This window comes from Dendrobates tinctorius, unplaced genomic scaffold (assembly GCF_039654945.1).
Source record: "Dendrobates tinctorius isolate UK_male_01 unplaced genomic scaffold, ASM3965494v1 ptg000133l, whole genome shotgun sequence".
Classification (NCBI taxonomy): domain Eukaryota; kingdom Metazoa; phylum Chordata; class Amphibia; order Anura; family Dendrobatidae; genus Dendrobates; species Dendrobates tinctorius.
In genome coordinates, this window is record NW_027361801.1 from 5,312,337 (window position 1) to 5,335,735 (window position 23,399).

General features: G+C 41.2%; 1 long non-coding RNA gene across 1 annotated transcript in view; it reads left to right on the forward strand.

Moving 5' to 3' along the window:
- Nucleotides 1-9,790, forward strand: part of LOC141048203 (uncharacterized) — a 97,409-nt gene extending 87,619 nt beyond the window's left edge. Inside the window, exons 2-3 of the long non-coding RNA XR_012219980.1 lie at nucleotides 6,567-6,614; nucleotides 9,712-9,790. This is a non-coding gene — a long non-coding RNA (uncharacterized lncRNA). The remainder of the gene's footprint in view (nucleotides 1-6,566; nucleotides 6,615-9,711) is intronic.
- The last annotated feature ends 13,609 nt before the right edge of the window (nucleotides 9,791-23,399 follow it).

The window sequence follows — 23,399 nt, forward strand, 5'->3', positions numbered from 1 at the left end:
ACAAGTCCTCTTGACACCGAGGTTTACGGGCCCTGAGTTAATCACGGTTGCCCCCACAGTCTACAGCTCCTGCACCTCATCCTCCTCTTCAGCCTCAGCCAAGGAGCAACAGGCTGTGCTGAAGCTAATATGCTTAGGTGACAAACCGCACAATGCTGAAGAGTTATGGACAGCTCTGAAAGAGCAGGCAGATCTGTGACTGACACCACTGAACCTACAGCCAGGCATGGTCGTGTTTGACAATGGCCAGAACCTGGTGGCAATTCTGAGGCGAGCTCACACAGTACTATGCCTTGCCCATGTGCTTAACCTCGTGGTCCAGTGTTTTCTCAAAATCTACCCGGAGCTGCCGGATCTGCTTGTCAAAGTATGCTGCCTGTATGCCCATTTTAGAAAGTCAGCTACAGCTTCTGCCGCCCTTGCCGTACTTCAGCATCGTTTGAAGCTTCTGGCTCACTGACTGGTGAGTGATGTCCCCACACATTGGAACTCTACACTGCAGATGTTGGGAAGTATTTGAGAGCAGAAGAGGGCAGTTGTTGACTACTAGCATCAACAAGGCCGTCGGTATTCAGTTCAGACTCCACAAATAAGACCTCACGAGTGAACATGGATGTCAGACATATGTACCATCCTCCAAAACTTTGAGGACTCCACCAAGATGGTAAGCAGCGAGGATGCCATAATTAGCATCACCATCCTGCTTCTCTGTTTTCTGAAACGCTCTCTGCTCACAATCAAAGAGGATGCTTTGCAGGTGGAGCATGATGAGCAAGAGTAAGGAGCCATACAGGGTGATTACACACAGTGAAATAGCATAAAAAGAGGACTTAAAAATCCTCCAATAATAGAAGAAAACAGCAAGAAAGCAGAAAGGTTTACCTGTCCAGGCCTCCAGACAAATGCACTATCAGGATGCAGCGGACCCATATAATTAAGATGGCAACACAGGTGCAAGAATACCGATGAAACAACCGCTCACAGCCTACCAATACATGGAGGGGGCATACAAGTTTTTTATTGTGCATTAACATACCAGGCAACTGCCCATACACTTAGTGCATGGGTATTACAAGTATAGGAGAAGTATTTTTTTATGATGCCCTCCTCCACATCTCTTCCAAGGGGCATTGGAGTACCTCCAAATTTTTGGCAGCCCTTGCATTCACTGCATAGGCAAACAGTAAGGGAGACCCACTTCCTAATAATGGGAACATTGTTTTCAGGAGGCCCTCCTGTAGGTGTCTTCAAAGGGGCATTAAAGTGCCTCCAAATTTTTGGCAGCCCTTGCAATCACTGCATACACAATAACAGTACAGGAGACCCACTGTTTAATTATGGGAAAAACAAAGCATGGCCAGCTGATGGCTCTCTAAGAATGGTGAGGACCGACTGCTGGCCCTTTAAGAATAATAAAGGCTGCCTGATGGCCCTATAAAAATAGGCTTTGTGACTTTCAGAGTCCCTCCTTCATAAATGAAACAGGATGTGTCTGATGATGTGTCACACACAAAATGGCCAGATAAGGTTGTAAAATGTTAAAATGACATTTCCCTGTGAATGCATTTGTCTTGGTTGAAAGCAATGCTAAAGTTCAAAAACGCTATGTGTGAACATAGCCCAAGGTATGGAGGAGCATATTTATTTTTGGTTATTTATTTTGTCTTATATAAATGTAATTTCCCTGGAAAGGATGTTCCTTAACATATTTCCCAGTAAAATCAATTTTGGTTTAGTTTTTGTATGTTTTAATGTGTCTGTAAAAGTTGCATAAGACCCTGACAGCATTGTTCACAGCAGTGACCTGGGTGTCAAAAATGCTTCCAGGGGTCTTCCCCATGCTGTTCCCATGTCATTTAAGCACTGTTCCCTTCGATTTCTGCAATTTCTAGTCCTTCTGCAGACCGCTGAGGGGCCGCCGGAAAAATGCTCGAGTTTCCCATAAACTTACATTGGGCTCGTTGCTCAGGTCAAGCACCCGAGCATTCCAGTTTGCTCAACCCAAGCAACGAACACCCGAGCATTTTAGTACCAACAAACAATTGCTGTCCAAACAAGTCAGCATAGGGTAATATAACAATAACTCACAAATTGCCAAAGACAACTAAATCCCTAACTAAGGACTCTAAAAACTAGATATACAGTGGGGAAAAAAAGTATTTAGTCAGTCAGCAATAGTGCAAGTTCCACCACTTAAAAAGATGAGAGGCGTCTGTAATTTACATCATAGGTAGACCTCAACTATGGGAGACAAACTGAGAAAAAAAATCCAGAAAATCACATTGTCTGTTTTTTTTTCATTTTATTTGCATATTATGGTGGAAAATAAGTATTTGGTCAGAAACAAGCAATCAAGATTTCTGGCTCTCACAGACCTGTAACTTCTTCTTTAAGAGTCTCCTCTTTCCTCCACTCATTACCTGTAGTAATGGCACCTGTTTAAACTTGTTATCAGTATAAAAAGACACCTGTGCACACCCTCAAACAGTCTGACTCCAAACTCCACTATGGTGAAGACCAAAGAGCTGTCAAAGGACACCAGAAACAAAATTGTAGCCCTGCACCAGGCTGGGAAGACTGAATCTGCAATAGCCAACCAGCTTGGAGTGAAGAAATCAACTGTGGGAGCAATAATTAGAAAAAGGAAGACATACAAGACCACTGATAATCTCCCTCGATCTGGTGCTCCACGCAAAATCCCACCCCGTGGGGTCAGAATGATCACAAGAACGGTGAGCAAAAATCCCAGAACCACGCGGGGGGACCTAGTGAATGAACTGCAGAGAGCTGGGACCAATGTAACAAGGCCTACCATAAGTAACACACTACGCCACCATGGACTCAGATCCTGCAGTGCCAGACGTGTCCCACTGCTTAAGCCTGTACATGTCCGGGCCTGTCTGAAGTTTGCTAGAGAGCATTTGGATGATCCAGAGGAGTTTTGGGAGAATGTCCTATGGTCTGATGAAACCAAACTGGAACTGTTTGGTAGAAACACAACTTGTCGTGTTTGGAGGAAAAAGAATACTGAGTTGCATCCATCAAACACCATACCTACTGTAAAGCATGGTGGTGGAAACATCATGCTTTGGGGCTGTTTCTCTGCAAAGGGGCCAGGACGACTGATCCGGGTACATGAAAGAATGAATGGGGCCATGTATCGTGAGATTTTGAGTGCAAACCTCCTTCAATCAGCAAGGGCATTGAAGATGAAACGTGGCTGGGTCTTTCAACATGACAATGATCCAAAGCACACCGCCAGGGCAACGAAGGAGTGGCTTCGTAAGAAGAATTTCAAGGTCCTGGAGTGGCCTAGCCAGTCTCCAGATCTCAACCCTATAGAAAACCTTAGGAGGGAGTTGAAAGTCCGTGTTGCCAAGCGAAAAGCCAAAAACATCACTGCTCTAGAGGAGATCTGCATGGAGGAATGGGCCAACATACCAACAACAGTGTGTGGCAACCTTGTGAAGACTTACAGAAAAGGTTTGACCTCTGTCATTGCCAACAAAGGATATATCACAAAGTATTGAGATGAAATTTTGTTTCTGACCAAATACTTATTTTCCACCATAATATGCAAATAAAATGAAAAAAAAAAACAGACAATGTGATTTTCTGGATTTTTTTTTCTCAGTTTGTCTCCCATAGTTGAGGTCTACCTATGATGTAAATTACAGACGCCTCTCATCTTTTTAAGTGGTGGAACTTGCACTATTGCTGACTGACTAAATACTTTTTTTCCCCACTGTAGGTAGCGGCCGCACCTTACCTCATACCCCTGGATACTGTCAATGGATGTGGATAGGGTTATGAGCAATTTCATTAGACAATTGTCTTGGTAATAGTAAGCCTGTACCCACCTGTACACGCTGACAAGTGCAATTTTTAGTCTATTATTTACATTTTAATAGCATGAATAAAAGTTAATTTTTAGAGTCCTTAGTTAAGGATTTAGTTACCTTTAGCAATTTGTGAGTTATTGCTATATTACCCAAGCATTTTAGCGCTCACCCATCACTAGTGGTTAATATAACACTGGGTCATCGATGTCAGGGGAGTACAATTAGGCGTACGACTGTTGATATGTACGACAGAGATGGATTCCATCTCCAGATTCTATAGGTAAGACTCTTCATATTGAAACTATGGGCCTGTTTCATCCAAGCTTTTACGCCACCATTCTGGAGTAGAAATCATTCAAAAGTCACAAAAATGTTTGCACAATGTGAGGCTGCACTAATACTGTCTGTACTGGCTGCACTAAGACTGTCACTTTTGGCATTATCACGCCCAACTCTGTAAAAGTGAGTGAAGCTGGGATCAGACAAGGTTATGGCAAACCCGCTTGTCTAAATTCTTAAGCAAGATTTGTGGCACAGCAGACACAGAAGTTAACACCACATGTTAGATACTCCTGATTCATTAAGAGGCAAGTGCATTCTGGGTCAATACATCTTATTATTATGTCTCTTTCTCTCCTTTTCATTGTTTTGATCAACACAAATTTATTTGCCCCAAATCAAATTTTTTGGGAGATTTTTTTGTGTTAAAATTTGGTGAAGCTAGAGACTCTGAATTTCAAATGATACAATTATCTCTGCTGGGTATCATTTGAGTCTATAAAGGTATAATCTATAAAAATGTCAAATTAATTAACCCATACGTAAAACATTATAAATTGTAATGCGGAATTGTTGCTTTCCGTTGCCAAACCTCTCCTCAAAAATGGGATAGAAAGTGATGAAAATGCTATAAGTAGCCAAAAATTCTACCTATGAAACTACAACTTGGCATGCAAAAAACAATCTCCATTGATGTCAAAATAAAAAAAAATATACATGGGTCACGGGAAATGGCAGCAAAAAAAGACATTTCTTTGTTTTTTCACAAAAAAGTTCAGATTTTTTTTGTAAGCCACTTAAAATAAGAAAAAAAACATAGGTTTGTATCACCATTATTGTTGTGTCCTGAAGAATCATGTTGCAAGATCATTTTTAAAAACACAATGAATGTCATAAATTGTATTATTTTTCTTCTTTCAACTCCTTTGTAAATTTTCCAATTTTTCAGTACATTTTATGGTAAAATACAGGGTGTCATTAAAAACTAAAACTCAGAAAGCAAAAGCATGCCATGGGTCAACAGAAAGTTATAAAAAACTGTAGCTTTTAGAAGAATGAAAGCTCAAAAAGAAAAATTGGTTCTGTCCTTAATAGGTTAAATTTAAATGGGTAAACGCAGTAAACTATTATCTATCATCATAATGTATGTCAAATAGTGTTCTGCAACTACAATTATAATCATATCTATCATTTATCATAATAATGTTACTCAGACAAAGCAATTACATCCATCAACAGAGGAGTAAAAGTTGTATATATATTTGTAAGTATGCAAATGAAATGCATAGGCATAAAAGCTGCAAGAAAATGACTTTACAGATCACTTAATTTATTGAGAAATGTGCATTATTGCACAAGATTAAATTGTTTTCCATGTAAATGGACCATAAAGGTCAATAATCATCTTTCCAATGAGCGTCCTTCATTTTGCTACTATGATTACAATAGCTTTGCTATACTATGTGTCTATAAGGTTCACTACATTTAGCAATCTAATGTTTTTCTTATGAATAAAGATAGTTATTATCCCTGTGAATTGAGTTTGAAATACTATGGTTTTTTTTACTTGCCTGACACAAGTAACTGAAATGGCGATCTCAGGGGATGGCATTGTATTTCCTTCTCAATAAATAAATAATTCATGAAAATGCTATTACATTCTAAACCGTTTTATGTTTTCTAGTAACGATTATTGTGGAAGAGATACAAGCTCTGAACAAAAATGTAGCACACAAAAGACTTGAATAAACCACTCATTTTGCTTTGCTTTCATTTCATCATTTCAAAAGTTTTTTAAAGAATTTGCTATTATATTTCAAGAATAGAAGTCAAATTTCACATTCGTTCAGAAAGAAGAGCCATCACAATGTTGTGATGTTTACTATTATTGCTGTGATGTGTGGTCAACTTCTCTGTCCTTGGGTGGCCAACATGTTGTAGGCATTAGAGACAACCAGATTAGGCAATCTTAATATTCACCCATTTGCATGGATTTTCTAGGGGAAATATGATTTGCACTGAAGTTTTCCTCCACAAATTAAATGTCCCTTATTATGTTCTGGTGTATTTCTAGACCCCAGAGCATATTAAAGATAAGAAACATAAGAAAACATAGGAAACACAAGAAATATTTGTATTCACTTCAACGTTCACATCTTGGTCTTCTCCACTCCTCACTGGCACCCTCCTTGTCCTCGTCGTATATTGAATCCCCTTGTCTCTTCACGCTAGGCGAGGACTTCCAGCTTTTTTCAGACCTGGGATGGTTCTAAGCAACTGTACTTAATGTCTTAATATTGCGACCGTGTGTCTCGCCGTGGAAGTAACCACATTAAACTTCTACAACAACGGGAATCGTTTCAAATCCACACCCTCCAGACTTTCTCTTCTAAGGGCCCAAACCATGAACTCAATTTATTAACCTAACTTTTGTTCTTTTTTCAGATGAAATAATGTGCCTCCTTATTCATCCCATTGTATCTCTCCACCCAGGTGAGTCCTTCCCTTTCCCTTCTCATAGAATCATAGAATCATAGAATCATAGAATCGTAGAGTTGGAAGGGACCTCCTGGGCCATCTGGTCCAACCCCCTGCTCAAAGCAGGATTCGCTAAATCATCCCAGTCAGATGTCTGTCCAGCCTCTGTTTGAAGACTTCCATTGAAGGAGAACTCACCACTTCTCGTGGCAGCCTGTTCCACTCATTGATCACTCTAACTGTCAAAAAGTTTTTTCTAATATCTAATCTGTGTCTCCTCCCATTCAGTTTCATCCCATTGCTTCTAGTCTTTCCTTGTGCAAATGAGAATAAAGTTGATCCTTCTACAATGTGACAGCCCTTTAGATATTTGTAGACAGCTATTAAGTCTCCTCTCAGTCTTCTCTTTTGCAAACTAAACATTCCCAAATCCTGCAACCTTTCCTCATAAGACAGGGTTTGCAGACCGGTCACCATTCTGGTCGCTCTTTTCTGAACTTGCTCCAGTTTGTTGATGTCTTTTTTAAAATGTGGTGCCCAAAACTGGACACAATATTCCAGATGAGGTCTGACCAAAGAGGAGTAGAGGGAAATAATGACTTCACGTGATCTAGACTGTATGCTTCTGTTAATACATCCTAGAATTGCATTTGCCTTTTTTGCTGCTGCATCACACTGTTGACTCATATTCAGTCTGTGATCTATTAGTATACCCAAGTCTTTTTCACATGTGCTGTCACTTAGCCCTATTCCTCCCATTCTGTATATGCTTTTTTCATTTTTATTGCCCAGATGTAGTACTTTGCATTTCTCCCTGTTAAAAACCATTCTGTTAGTTGCTGCCCAGTTCTCCAGTTTATTTAAATCTTTTTGAATCCTCTCTCTCTCTTCTCTAGTATTAGCTATCCCTCCTAGCTTTGTGTCATCAGCAAATTTAATCAGTTTACCCTCAATTCCTTCATCTAAATCGTTGATAAAGATGTTGAACAATACAGGGCCCAGGACAGAGCCCTGTGGTACCCCACTTGAGACATTCTTCCAACTGGATGTGCAGCCATTTACGACCACTCTTTGGGTCCGATCACTAAGCCAGTTATGAATCCACCTAACAGTTGCCTTGTCCATTCCATACTTAGTCATTTTTTCAATAAGGATTGTATGAGAGACTTTGTCAAATGCTTTGCTGAAGTCAAGATATACTATATCTACAGCATTTCCTTGATCCACCCAATCAGTGATACCGTCATAGAAGGAAATTAAGTTAGTCTGACATGACTTATTAGTTACAAACCCATGCTGACTCTGTTTAATCACTTCATTCTTATCCAGGTATTGACATACATGTTGTTTAATAATTTGTTCAAAGATCTTTCCTGGTATAGAAGTCAGACTCACCGGCCTATAGTTCCCTGGGTCCACCTTCTTCCCCTTTTTAAGATAGGAACAACATTTGCTCTTCTCCAGTCTTCTGGCACTTCTCCTGTTCTCCAAGAATTTTCAAAGATTATGGAGAGGGGTTCAAAAATTTCTTCTGCTATCTCCTTCAGTACTCTGGGGTGTAATTCATCTGGACCTGGAGACTTGAATTCATTTAGGTTAGCTAAGTGTTTCCTCACTATCTTTCTGTTTATAGATATCCTGGATTCTTCTATTCCCTTAATAGGACAGTGAATAACAGTTGATGTTACATTTCCTTTCTGAGAGAAAACAGATGCAAAATAGGAATTTAAAAGTTCAGCCTTCTCAACATCCTGCCTTCTCCTTTTACCTTCCTTTCCCACTCCTTTCTTCCCTCCTCCTCTTCCTTTCCTCCCCTGTCATTCTTCCCCTTCCCCTCCCCCCATGTTGTCCTTTCCCCACTCACACCCACCATACAATGCCCCTCATGACAGAGCTATCTGCATATCTATGGCATAACCAGATCCCTTGCCCCCACAAAAAATATCGTCTCAAGCCACCATTCAAACTCCTAATCAGCCCTCTACAGGTAACAATATTTCCCTCAAGAGATGATGTGGTCTCTATTCTTAATAAATCCACAGTCAGTTATACTCCATATTGAGATGCCATTCCCCAATATGTCACATTCTCCATAACCTTGGCCGCTTACTGCGATGGTGTTACCGAGCTAACATGCAACTACCTATATCCCTATATTGATCTTCTCATCAAATGTATTATGCCCTTGATCTTTAGTGTCGTTTCATTGTTCATCTTGTGCTTGATAACCCATTGTTTTAATTTTTTTTATATTTACCCTAGATGTTATTTCCATATTCTCTGCACTTCTATGGTTTTTGTGTAATGCCTCAAAGTTGTTGTGTACGTACCTTTAAGATGTAGCAGGGCTAGCAGCTACTTCATTATGTATGCACAATGTTCACATTTCCTTTGCAGATAATGTTCCTTAGAATCCAGTACATAGAAGTGGTTTAACTATGCATAAAGTGATGGACTTACTATGTTCTGCTGCCAGTAGATTACTAAAGAGTTAGCGATTCAACCCTAGTTTCCCTATATGGCAATAAAATCAGATGGTTAGACCACGTGACCAGGTTCTGAGCTTAGCAACTGAAGAGAAGCCATCTTGTGTGGCTACATATGGTGTTTTTTTCTGAAAAGCTGGAGGAGCGGGTAGGGAAACTCAGAGCTCCTGTATATGAGAGGCCACAGGCTGAGCTGCAGGCAGTTATGTTAGAGATTGTGCATATAAGCGGAAGATAGTACTCAGGACTCACTGCACCATTCATGTATTTGCATTACTATACTGGAAAATAACTGTGCTTGCTGCATTGGAATTGAATCTCTGCTGAATCATCATTTGTCTTACCTGTGTTTACATGTAACAAGTAAAGCTGATCAATAGCCTAATGTCCTCTCTGTGTTTCTGGGCAATCGGGTGCTTTACATATCATCACACTACCAGGGAACAGTAGTGCACCCTGGTGTCATGAGATACATTTTCTTTTACTTTTGTTCTTGCTGTAGCAAGGTGGTAACATCCGCACACCACATGGTGCGGGGCCTATGGCAGAGTAGTGCATCACTGACATTACATTTGTACTGTTTTTATATGCTATTTGTATCTCATGTTTTGTTTCTCTTTTTGCAGCAACTATATGAATAAGACTCTGGCAGGGTCGAAACGTTATCGTGTTGCTTGCCACCTGGAAATACTTCCTGTCTCTTCACCATATATTGCTACTTTCTCGTTCACTGAATGTGAAATAAATTTAATGCTATAAATTCATCAAGAGTGTGCGGTGATTATATACACTACTTGTGTGCGCATGCACGGAAATTTCCCAGGCCATATCAGAGTCAGAGGTTTTGGTCCAGTGTGAAGATGCTCAGGGATTCAGTGACAGCAGCAGTGATAAGAAGATGTGATAAAGACCAGATGGTTGATGTCAAGGAGCGAAGTGGTTTGAGAGGCGAGCGGTAAGGTGTGAGAGTAAGGGAGGGCCAGGGCTGTAGTCATGGCTGCACACTTATTCATCTCTGTGCCCTGACCTCCTCTTACATGAAAATAATGTCCATTAATCAGCATACAGGTGTATCCAGGTCCAGTGCCTTCTGGATCTTCCCTCTGCTGCAGGAGACCCTCTCCAGGCAGATTTGCAAGAATTGAGACACAGTCCACATCAATTTTCAACTGAACAACTTTACTAACTTCAGGACGCAGCACATCCAGTTCTGTTACAGCATTAACATCACGTTTCAAGCAGTACATATCTTCCACTTTCCCTGTACTTTACTCACTATCGCACAGCACATACCCGGGTCGGACCTTGACACATGGCCCCTCAGCATCCTCCCTGTCCAGACTCACTTTCACTGGTGGTTCCCTTAGCTGTCTCACCCCGGCTGTGAGAGAATGTGCCCAGGCTGTGATCTGCCACATGGTGAGTGACCTGCCCGTCCTTTCTGCTGTGTCCACATTTACAGCACTGGCTCTCCTTACACTGACACTGCTCTCACTGCTGTCACTGCTGCAGTTTTCTTACCACTGGCCCTGGATGGCTGGGCTTAAGCTTCAAACATTACGGGGCCACTGCATTGTCCCCAGGGCACTAGCCCCCTGTACGATGAGGGGCTCTCTGGCCCCAACTGAGCTCCTATATCTCCCTAGCCTGACTGACTCACTACAGGAAATCCTGCAGCTTAATTTACAGCAAGCCCCTCCTAAGCTAAACATGTCCTGACTTGTCTATTAATCTAAGAACTGTGTGTACTGAAATGTCCCCCACCTTGTGGCCAAATGAAGGTACTACGCTCTCCCCATAAACCACAGTGCACAACCTATGTATTGAGCAGCAATAAGATATAAGACAGTATACATAAAGACATAGCAGAACTTATATACACATTATAGATTTAACTTCAAAGGTAATACACCTTTAGGTGTAGCAATACCCTTCCATATGAGTGGTAATAGACTATTTAAGTGCAGGAGTACCATAACAATAATATTAACTATACATTACATTACAGAAAACTATATGAGAACCTGTTAAGAGGGAGGAACAAAGGTAAGCACATTCCTTCACCCCCTTACATGTATAAGGTTTTTTTTTTTAAAAAAAAATTCCATTTTTCAAGTTTGCTGAATCTGTGCAGATGCGAATTACAAAAAAATCAGCATTTTAGCGAATGTGGTTTTTTGTAACATTCAGGTAAAAGTCAATACCACTTGAATATATTCTCCCATGTCTAGTAGCTATGGATATACATTATATTGGGATAATTATTGCAATTCAAGATATGGAAAAGTTTTGCGACTGTGGATATCTCATTATCCAGGCCAGATTTTTAAGCAGACACGAGAGGTCTGTGCCTATAATTGGCCCTTGAAAAATATAAGGTTTTTGTTAGGAGCAGAGTATGGGTAGCACTGTTAAATATGCTGTATTTTCTCTATTGAATGCTCAAAATACACGTCCCCAGATTTCATAATACAAAAAGCATATATTACTAAATAGAACACTTACACCTGCAGAGTCTGATGTATTCTTTGAAAATCCATGTCAGAATGACCACAAAGTACTTTTTGAAATCCTCCCTACCTAGCTTGATTGATAGCCCCTCAGCATCCCTCATGCTGCTGAGATCTAACACTACTCATTACAAGCTGCATTTATCAGTCAGGTTGGGGAAAGTGGAGACTGATGAGTGGTGTCTCATGAGCTCATGCTGCTGAGATCTAACACTACTCAGAACAAGCTGCATCTATCAGTCAGGTTGGGGAAAGTGGAGACTGATGAGTGGTGTCTCATGAGCTCATGCTGCTGAGATCTAACACTACTCAGAACAAGCTGCATCTATCAGTCAGGTTGGGGAAAGTGGAGACTGATGAGTGGTGTTTCACGAGAAGAATCACTTTCTACTGGATGCCTCACTTGCAGTATGGTGGCCAGGAACCTTTTTAATGCTATTAAACCTCTAGATTAGCCCTATATCGGTAGTTATCAACTTGAGCAGATCCTTTCTAAAAATATGCTATCGTATTGGGCATCATGAATAAGGTTACATACTCTCTTTAACCTTTCAGTATGCAGCTATTCTGCGATATAAGGATGCAGAATATTTTTTGCTTTCATCACTGTCTTGTGAGAGTCATTCTGGGAGCATTTAAAATTTTCTGTTCATGTTGCCTCATGATGTTCTTTTATTTGGGCCGAGTTGTATTTTTTAAATCACTCCGTTTAGGAGAATGTGTAAGGCCCTGAAAACTTATATGCATTTTTTTTCTGGAGGAATTCAAATTTTATGCTTGATTTTTTTATTTTTGTTCCACGACTTTTGAGGGTATAATTGCACAAGATGTTTTATTCAGGCAGATTCCATCTGGACTCGGTCTTGAAAAAGCGCTGCAAAATTGCCACTAAAAAATGAAAATAATAAACAGCAATGTAAAAATGACAGTACTATGCAAATTTTCAGTATTTTGTTACTTCTTTTAACTACGTCAGGGTTCAGAAATTATGAAATGGTTAAAAAAAGGTGGCATATTCATTCTTCTGGTACCGTATCTTCTGCAATGAAGCTTCTTGCTAGCTATAGTTCAAATAACAGAAAAGAAATATGAAAAGGTGGAGCCTCTGAAAAAAACCCCAGCAAAATCACCAACAAGGCTGTGTCAGGAAAAATACTGTAACCTTTTTCCTGAAGTGGCTTCATCTAGGAAAACCTTGGTGGGTGCACTAGCATCGTAAAGACATCTAGTGAACACGCGCACATGGTGTAAATGACATGTTTTTTTTTCATTTTAAGGCTAGGGTCACACAACCATTTCTTCTTCATCTGAGAAAATTAATCTGATTAGGCTAATCACATTTTGTTCAGAGTTTGATCAAAGCAAGGCCGGTGTCACACTAGAGAGAAATACGGACGAGTGCTATAAGATAAAAAATCGCATAGCACTCGGACCAATGTTAATCTATGGGGCTGCTCCCATCATCCGTTTTTTTATACGTGCAAGAGAAATCGCAGACTCACCAATGGAAGTGTATGGGTGCGAGAAAAAACAGATTACACACAGACCATGTGTGTGACTTGCGAGAAATATGCACCAGTGTCCTTTAGAAAAACCGGCACTTCAGGGCGCTGTAATGTAGAATCACATTAATGCTACCGCCCCGGCAGGAAACCACTGTGTAATGAATGAAAAGCTGTCTGTGCAGCCTCCCTGCCTGACCGGATATGAACTCTGTAGCGTTTGAAAGTTTCTCAGTTTTTCCCATTTTGCCGTGCTCACCTCAGGTCAGACAAGGCCTCTGTGCAGGCTCACTGACTACCGCTGACGTCACTGAGGCTGCACAGCAGCCCTCCTAACCTGAGGTGAACTCGGCAGCGTGGGAAAAAGTTCAGAAACTTTCCCACGCTACAGAGTTCATCTCCGGTCAGGCGGGGAGGCTGCACAGACAGCTTTTGATTCATTACACAGTGGTGTGACAGCTGGGCCGGTCACATTAGCACCGCTCCTGGTTGTAAACTATTTAACCCCTTGAGATGAATTGCAGCATGGGACTTGACTGTACAGCAAACAGTTATGGTATATTGTTGCTTTTAATGTTTTAATTTTTACAGGAGAATGAGGGCTTCGCTTGCATTGGGAGTGTAATAAAGATGGAAAACCTGTGTGTTTAATTATTTCATTAAACAATAGCAAGGTGACATTAACCCCTTATTACCCCCATATGCCACCACTGCAAGGCAGTGGGAAGAGAAGTGCTGCAATTAGGGCAATCTTACAGATGTGCCTTTTCTGGGGTGGCTAGAGGCAGATGTCTTTAGCTGGGGGGTAACCAATATCCATGGTCCCTCTCTAGGCTATTAATATCTGCCCTCAGTCACTGGTTTTCCCTCTCTGGTGCAGAAAAATGCGCTGGAGCCCACGCCAGTTTGCCCCGTGAATGCATTCTTTTATTAAATACCTACAGCTACAAAATTTTACACATAGACACTACTAACATTATTAGTGACTAACATACAGTATATAAATATAACTGATATGCAATGATTTACTGTATGAAAACTATGTCTCCTATCCTGTCGGGTTCTGCAATGATTTTACAGAAGCTGACAATTGAATTAACGGCTATTCTGCTATCTAGCTCTGTATAAAATATAAAGACAGATATATATGTATGTCTCACTGACATACAGTATATACACTGCTCAAAAAAATAAAGGGAACACTTAAACAACAGAATATAACTCCAAGTAAATCAAACTTCTGTGAAATCAAACTGTCCACTTAGGAAGCAACACTTATTGACAATCAATTTCACGTGTTGTTGTGCAAATGGAATAGACAACAGATGGAAATTATTGGCAATTGTCAAGACACCCTCAATAAAGGAGTGGTTCTGCAGGTGGGGACCACAGACCACATCTCAGTACCAATGCTTTCTGGCTGATGTTTTCTGGTCACTTTTGAATGTTGATTGTGCTTTCACACTAGTGGTAGCATAATACGGACTCTACAACCCACACAAGTTGCTCAGGCAGTGCAGCTCATCCAGGATGGCACATCAATGCGAGCTGTGGCAAGAAGGTTTGCTGTGTCTGTCAGCGTAGTGTCCAGAGGCTGGAGACGCTACCAGGAGACAGGCCAGTACACCAGAAGATGTGGAGGGGGCCGTAGGAGGGCAACAACCCAGCAGCAGGACTGCTACCTCAGCCTTTGTGCAAGGAGGAACAGGAGGAGCACTGCTAGAGCCCTGCAAAATGACCTCCAGCAGGCCACAAATGTGCATGTGTCTGCACAAACGGTTAGAAACCGACTCCATGAGGATGGTCTGAGTGCCCGATGTCCACAGATGGGGGTTGTGTTCACAGCCCAACACCGTGCAGGATGCTTGGCATTTGCCACAGAACACCAGGATTGGCAAATTCACCACTGGTGCCATGTGCTCTTCACAGATGAAAATAGGTTCAGACTGAGCACATGCGACAGATGTGACAGTCTGGAGACGATTGGAAAGCGATCTGCTGCCTGCAACATCCTTCAGCATGACCAGTTTGGCAGTGGGTCAGTAATGGTGTGGGGTGGCATTTCTTTGGAGGGCCGCACAGCCCTCCATGTGCTCGCCAGAGGTAGCCTGACTGCCATTAGGTACCAAGATGAGATCCTCAGACTCCTTGTGAGACCATATGCTGGTGCGGTTGGCCATGAGTTCCTCCTAATGCAGGGCAATGCCAGACCTCATGTGGCTGGGGTGTGTCAGCAGTTCCTGCAAGATGAAGGCATTGACGCTATGGACTGGCCTGCCTGTTCCCCAGACCTGAATCCGATTGAACACATCTAGGACATAATGTCTCGCTCCATTCACCAACATCACATTGCACCACAGACTGTCCAGGAGTTGGCAGATGCTTTAGTACAGGTTTGGGAGGAGATCCCTCATGACAACATCAGCCAACTCATCAGGAGCATGCCCAGGTGTCGCAGGTAGGTCAAACAGGTACATGGAGGCCACACACACTACTGAGCACCATTTCTTTGTCTTGAGGCATTTCCACTGAAGTTAGATATGGGATATGAATTTTTTTCATGGACCCATAGACTTGAATTGTCAAGTGCCATCCAATCCTCCAAGGCAAATCATGCATGGTGAGATTTTTGTCCTCAGACCAAAAATCAGACTTGTGCCCATCCCCATGAAATAACATGGTGACGAGTGCTAACCATCAAAACTATGGATAAAACTCATATGATTTATACAGGTGAAATTGATATAGTGTTCGTTTTCGTACTTTTGGGCAAACTTTTTTTATCACGATATTCTTAAAGCATGAATCTATTTTACTTTTTTAAACTAAAGTAACTTTCTTCTGCCCAATGAGTTGACATTTTTTTGTTGTTTTTAGGAACTGGAATGAACAAAAAGGCAAAACAGTATTATTTTTTTACTTTGTTCACCATGTAGTTAAATATTGTGATATTTGGGTAATTATGCAACATTGCCCACTACGTATAGGTTTTGGAATGTTTTATTTTTTTATTTGTAAAAAAAAGAGAAAGCCCACTTTGTATTGAACAGTATACAGAAAAATAAAAAAACAAATGTGAAAAACATTGAAACCAAAGTAAAAAAATTAAATATATTTTTTGTTTTATGTTGAATTCATGTAGCTGCACTACTCAGGGTCAATTGTATGTTTTTCTGGTTTTACTGAATTCCTAAAATAGTTTCTTCTTCCAAGGACCATTATCAGTGATATATCTCCTAGCTATAAATCTTGTGCTGGTATCATCAGCTGTCTTAAAAAATCTGCAATATGCCTAGAGAGGTACAATCCTCCTCATAGCAGAGAACAATAAAATTAGTGTTTGCAGAATTATGTCTCTTGTTGAAGCCAGGGGTCACAATATCATGACTCCTCCATGGTGTTCAGAGCACAACAGCTCAGATAATCTGTAAAAATTTGCATAAAATGTACTTTATATTTTAGAGAAGAAAATTATACATCTAGATTTTAATTATATTTACAGTAAAAACAGGCAAAAACAAATGTCAGCAATAATAAAACAAAGAAATAGACAAGGCAACCCAAGGGCACAGTGTTAAATCATGTCGGCAGCGAATAAAACCTGGTAAAAACAATGCTCCCTCATTGTAGCTTGCAATCAAGTTCAAACTTCAGTGGTTGAAGCCAATCTGAAGGAATATATGATGGAGGAAAGGCAATTATGTATCAACCCAGATCTGATGCACAGATAAGCTGCAACATATAGTTTAACCCCTTTACCACCTTGGGTTCTCCATTTTTGCATTTTCATTTTTTGCTCCCCTTCTTCCCAGAGTCATAACTTTTTATTTTTCCTTCAATAAGGCCATGTGAGGGCTTGTTTTTGTAGAACAAGTTGTACTTTTGAACAACACCATTGATTTTGCTATATAGTTTGCTGGAAAACTGGAAAAAAATTCCAAGTGCGGTGAAATTGCAAAAAAAGTGCAATTCCACATTTTTTTAAATTTCTTTACCATGTTCACTAAATGCTAAAACTGACCTGTGGCGATACCAAATATGTGTATTTTTTATTGTTTTATTTTGAATGGAGAAAAAGGTGGATGATTTTAACTTTAACTTTTTTTTAAATTTTTAAAATTTTTTAAAACCTTTTTAGTAACTATTTACATGCTTTAATAGTCTCCTTAGGAGACTTGAAGCTGCAGTCTTCTAATCACTTGTGCTACAAATAGCAAGGCTGCAGCACTGCTATATTTAGCAAAAATGCTCATCTTCTATGAACACAGGCCATGGGGCAGCTGTCATAGCAGTTCGGCAATGACAACCACAGAGGTTTGCTGCAGATCCTGGATTGTCATGGCAATCCATCGGCGCCCCTGTGATAGGGCAGAGTTAATGACACACATCCGGTTTGCGAGAGTTAAATGCCGCTTTCACGTTTTATCTACTTTGAATCAGATTTGTCAGACTCTAGTTAACAACAGAAATGAGAAAACCTTTCAAAGTTCGGTTCGGATCGGTGAACAGCCTCATGTTTGCTGAACATGTTCACTGAGTGGTTTGACGAACAAACCCGAACCCCATTAACGTCAATGGGAGGCAAAAACAAACTCATAGACAACACCTGCCACCTGCCAAAACAGTTAAATTTAGGGGTAGACAGCAGGAAATGTGGCATAAATTGACCCATTAATTGCGCTATAAATAAATAATTTAAAAAAATTGATGTGGGGTTACCCTGTATTTTTGATAACCAGCCACATCTGCGGGCTGCATCCTTATAATAATAATAATACATTTTATTTCTATAGCGCCGACATATTCCGCAGCACTTTACATTTCAGATCAGATTTGTACAGACAATAGACATTACAGCATAGCAATAATCACATAGATTATAACAGATACCAAGAGGAATGAGGGCCCTGCTCGCAAGCTTACAGTCTATGAGGAAGGAGGTAGACACAAAAGGTGGGTGGTAACAGTTGCCCTGATTGAATGGACCAGCCATAATGTTAAGTGTGTAACAGTACAGACACAGAGGGCTAATGGATGCATAAAGCATGTGGGAACATGATGCAGAGAGCCTGGTTATGGTAAAACTTTTGACTGTGCCACACAGGGATAGATTAGGTTAATGTGTTGAGGTGATAGGCCAGTCTGAATAAATGTGTTTTCAGGGCACGCTTAAAATTGTGGTGATTGGGGACTAATCGTATTGACCTGGGAAGTGCATTCCAAAGAATTGGCACAGCACGTGTATAGTCTTGGAGACGGGAGTGGGAGGTTCTGATTATTGAGGATGCTAACCTCAGGTCATTAGCAGAACGGAGGGCGCGGGTAGGGTGGTATACTGAAACAAGGGAGGAGATGTAGGGTGGTGCTGAGCCATGGAGGGCTTTGTGGGTGAGGGTAATAAGTTTATCCTGAATTCTGGAGTGGACGGGTAGCCAGTGTAATGACTGGCAAAAGGTAGAGGCATCAGTGTAACGATTGGTGAGGAATATGATCCTGGCTGCAGCATTCAAGAGAGATTGGATAGGGGAGAGTTTGGTAAGAGGGAGACCGATTAGAAGAGAGTTACAATAGTCGAGACTAGAATGAATAAGAGAAACAGTACTAGTATTAGCGGAACACGGCACTCAGGGTGCGAGAGGAAGGTGCCCAAGTCTGGTATCCAATCAATCATATAGAATTTGCAACAACTTGGCACTCAAATCATAAAGAGATTTTAACAGATCCTTTATTTTATGTGCATCCAAAATAAAAACTTGAACATTTTCGGTCCCACAATGGACCTTCATCAGAATAAAGTTCTCATAGATGATTTCTATATAAAGAGCTGTAAGAGGGAGCCCATGCACTGATGGGTCAGTGGTACTAGATGGATATCTTACAAAACTGAATGTGTTAGAATCATCAAACTGAGTAATTGGGCTTCTGACAGTTAATAATACATGCTGGATACACCTTCCCTGGGTGATATGAAGTAGTGAATAGAAATCCTGCGTTTATATTGATGGTAACCGTGTTGCATGAGAATAGGGCTGGAGAGAGTTTAAATTGTGGACAGTGCCTCAATCTAACCTGAGGATCAGCTTTTGATTCAGCGCCAGTGAATCTAGCAATAGAGTTCCACCAGGGATGTGCTTGTCACCGGTCCAGGGGGTTAAGGAGAACTGCCAGCTGTTTATGCCTTTCCATTACTAAGTCATGGGCTTGATGTCATCAGACAATACAAAGGTGACATCAACCCCACAAATAAGAACCACACTTGCCACCACGAAAGGGCCAGTGGGAAGAGCGAGTCAAATCACCAGAATTGGCACATCTATTAGATGTGGCTTTGCTGGGGTGGCTCCAGACTGCTATTTTTAGTTTGGGGGCCAATATCTATGGCCCCTTACCACTCTGAGTATACCCCAGCTGGGAGTTTTAGCTTGGCTGGTTGTCAAAAATGGGGGGACATGCCGTTTTTTTCAATCATTTTTTAAAATAATTAAAAAAGCAGATTGGAGGGGTTCCATTATTCTTGATAACCAGCCTTGCTAATGCTGACAGGGGAGAGTTGCATCCCGCAGCTGTCAGTTTTGACTGGCTTGTTGTCAAATATACAGGGGAACCCACGTCAAATTTAAAAAAAAAAATTTATTTATAGTGCAATTGATGCCACTTTTCCTGGTGTCTGTCCCTAATTTTAGCTGTTTTTGCAACTTTCTGACCCACCTGAACGTGTTGTCTATGCGTTTGGTTTTGCCTCCTATTGAAGTCAATGGGGTTCAGGTATATTTGTAGAACCATTCGATGAACATATTTGGCTAACATTAGGACCAATCCTTGAAAGATTGACTCATCTCTACTCTACAGCCCTTCCTATCACCCACAATTCTTTTAGGTTTGATGACCTTCCTTTCTCGGGGAGTGTCCAAGACCCCTGAATTGTGTGCACCCCAACCCGAGTTGCTTGCATCGGTTGTTATTATCTTGTTTACTGGCCTCACCCATTGGACCACTGATGTTAAATTTGCCCTGTCTGTCCACCACGAGAGAGAGTTTCTAATTTCTAAAGAAAGTTCCACCTTCACTTATAAATGCCTTTTTAGCAATCTTTGCGCAGACATGATCTACCACTGAAGATGCCTTGTGTGGAAATGGGCCCATATGACTGCTGTTATGCAGGATGTTAGGGTTCCCAAAAGGAACATAGCTTTTTTTAAGGTCATCTTTAGAAGCTCTATGGCTGCCGAGGCTAGGTTTACCACCTTGTCCACCTTGTCATCGGGTAAGAGACAAATCTGAAGCTCAGAATTCAGAACAAGGCCCAGGAAGGTCTGTACAGATTTTAGCCTTGATTTGTGAATGTTCACCATCCAACCTAGATTTTGTAAGACAACTATCACCTCCTTCAACTATGTTGCACAGTGGTCCTCCAATTTTTAAACTATGAGAAAGTAGTCTAGGTAAGGAATTATGACTGTGTTCCAGATGTATAGGAAGGTTATCAAATTTGCAATTAACTTGGTGAAGACCCTCGGAGCTACTGACAACCCTAACGGAAGAGCTCTTAATTGATACTGTCTGATCTCTCCTTGTATGTATAGGTCAACTCTTAGGTATTTATGATGGTCTGGATGGATCGGTATGTAATAGCAAGCATCCTTTAAATCGATGACCACCATAAAACAATTATGATGAAGTAGTTTTATGGCCATATTCACTGACTCCATCTTAAAAATGTGATTTTTTTTATCCAGTGATGGGGACTCTTCAGATTAATGATGGTCCTGATTGAACCATCTGTGTTTTTTTATCAGAAAGAGGGGGGAATAAGATTCTCTTCCTTTTTGTTTGTCCGGGATCTCACACAGAACCTTCTTCTTTACTAAGCCCAAGATCCTGTCTCAAGGTCAAGCTGTTCTTCCGCTGACCTTCTGATGGGGGTCATTACAAAAGATTGACGCCACAGATGGTAGAATTCTATTTTCAGGCCTTACCTTACTATATCTAGTAACCATGTGCTGGAGGAGATGTTCTCCCAGGCCTGAATGAAAAGGGAAAGCCTTCCCCCTACTGCTAGCATGGCATCATTGTGATGATCTTTTGGAAAAAGAGGAAGGACTGCCGAACATGAAATCAGTGTGTCTCTTTCATTCTTAACTTCCTACTTGCTTCTCTCCCCTGGAGGACGCCCCCTACTAAATTTTTTCCTCCAAAAAGAGGTCTTCCTCGAATCACTTGAAAATCCAGGAATGCTAATTTTCTTGTCACTGGCCTTTTCCAGGATATCATTCAACTTTTTCCCAAATAAAAATTGGCCATCACACTGCCACAATTTTATTTTTTGATTGTCAGTCTCCTAGACAGCCGCTAACCTCACAATGTCTGTGGATGTGTCTGCTGGTAATGCTGTGGCTCTGTGCAAGGGCAAGTTAGACAAAATCTTATCCCTTGAGGTTTTACTTTTGAGCTGTTCCTCCAGCTGTTGCAGCCATATCATAAGGGAACGGGCAGTACAGGTTCTGGCAACCACAGTCTTGAGAACTCCTGCTGCTGCCTCCCTTGTGTGCATAAGATATGCATCTACCTTTTTGTCTAATAGATCGCTAAACACCCCTGAATCCTCAAAGGGTAGCACTGACCTCTTTGATGATCTTGATACAGAACCATAGATCCTGGGGACCTTGTCCCATAACTCCAAATCTTTTTACTCAAAAGAATTTCTCCTTTTCAATGATGAGGGCAAAGCACCAGTTTTCTCCAGTTTTCTCTACTCTAAAAACGAGTGCCTGGATGTTACTATTGCTCAGAAAGGTGCATTTCTTATTCTCCTCTAATCCACCAAATATCAAGTCCTCTAGGGATTTAGCTGTCTTCTTCTTTTTCTTCAAGCCCATTGTTGATCTAATAGCTTTAAGAAGCTTATCTGTATCTCCTCCAAAAAGCACGGTCTGCCCCCGTTGTCACTGTCTGAGGAGGATGAGGATGCACCATGGTATTGTCCTTCTGATATTGGGGAGGAGCAAGAGTCAGAAGAAACTTCACTATATTTTTTGTTCTCTTTTTTAATGAGGTTTTTAGGGAGCCCTCCACTTCTAAAGACACCTCTAAGGCTTGATGAAAAGTCTCATCACTAATAGTATTGTGGATGTAGTCTGTGCAAAGATCTTGTACTAGAGATCTTTGTACCATTCCACAGCTGGTGGGTTTTTGCTGCATTGGTCCTCCATGATGACCAGGCAAGGTCAGCTGGAGCATAAGCAGCATTCTGCTCCACTGCCTTCCCTTTAAAAAGAAGGGGTCAGCACCATCATCCTGATTCAACTCCTCAGGTCCTCTGATGATTGCCCCCCTTCAGTGAAAGCCAACCAAGCATTCCATTCCTAACTGACCCGATGTGTAAGGCAATGCCATTTTTGTCTTGTGTGTCCTCTGATGTCACTCGAGCAATCATGCTAAGACCAGCTAAGACCAGCGGAGAGCAGTCACGGGGAGTGCGGCACGGCAGTCCGAGAGAAACCTCACATCTGTCTCTGCTGGCCATGCCCACACATGCACAGAGACAACATTGGACCCATGAACGGCACCTCCAGGTACCTGAAGGCCAGCGCCACAGGCATGCAACCTGCTCTTTAGACACTGGGACAAGCCTGGGGAAGGAATCTTCTTGTTGAATCTAATAAGTATTTCAGTACGAGGTTCCCATCAAGGACAGGAAATTAACTGATAAGCAGGAGAGCTACCTCCCTTTTAGTTCAGTAGGTTTCCTGTCCTTGCTAGGTGCATCCCTCTTTCAAGTGTGCTGTCAGAGGTTAAGGGAAAAATCTTGGATTTCCCATTGACTCCCATCACACGCATTACTCGAATTGAGTATCCATGCATTAGGAATTACTCGGTTCAAGTAACAAACATCCAAGCATTTTAGTGCTCACTCATCTCTACTGAAAAATCTTTGTTTCTGTGACTTCAGTATTAGCCCCCAGATGACGCTTTGCTTGAGTATCCCAACATGCACTGGGATTCTCAAGCAAAGTGCCATCAGAAAGGATGTAGGAAAAATAGAAAAGTATTTAGGGAAGGATAGGTAATTTTTAATGTAAGTATATAAAACAGCTTAGATCATGACAATAAATAGATATGGATTGAGATCAAAAATTTGTTTGTATTCGGACCACCCCTTTAAGTATGAATGAACCTTAACATTAGGAATTGTGGTTTTGTGCTCCCACCTGGGAATGGATTTAGTCCGTTGCTATGCTACTTTGGTCATAAAGCATTGTCATTGTCCATACCCTGGAAGTGGAGCTACCACGCGCAGGGAAA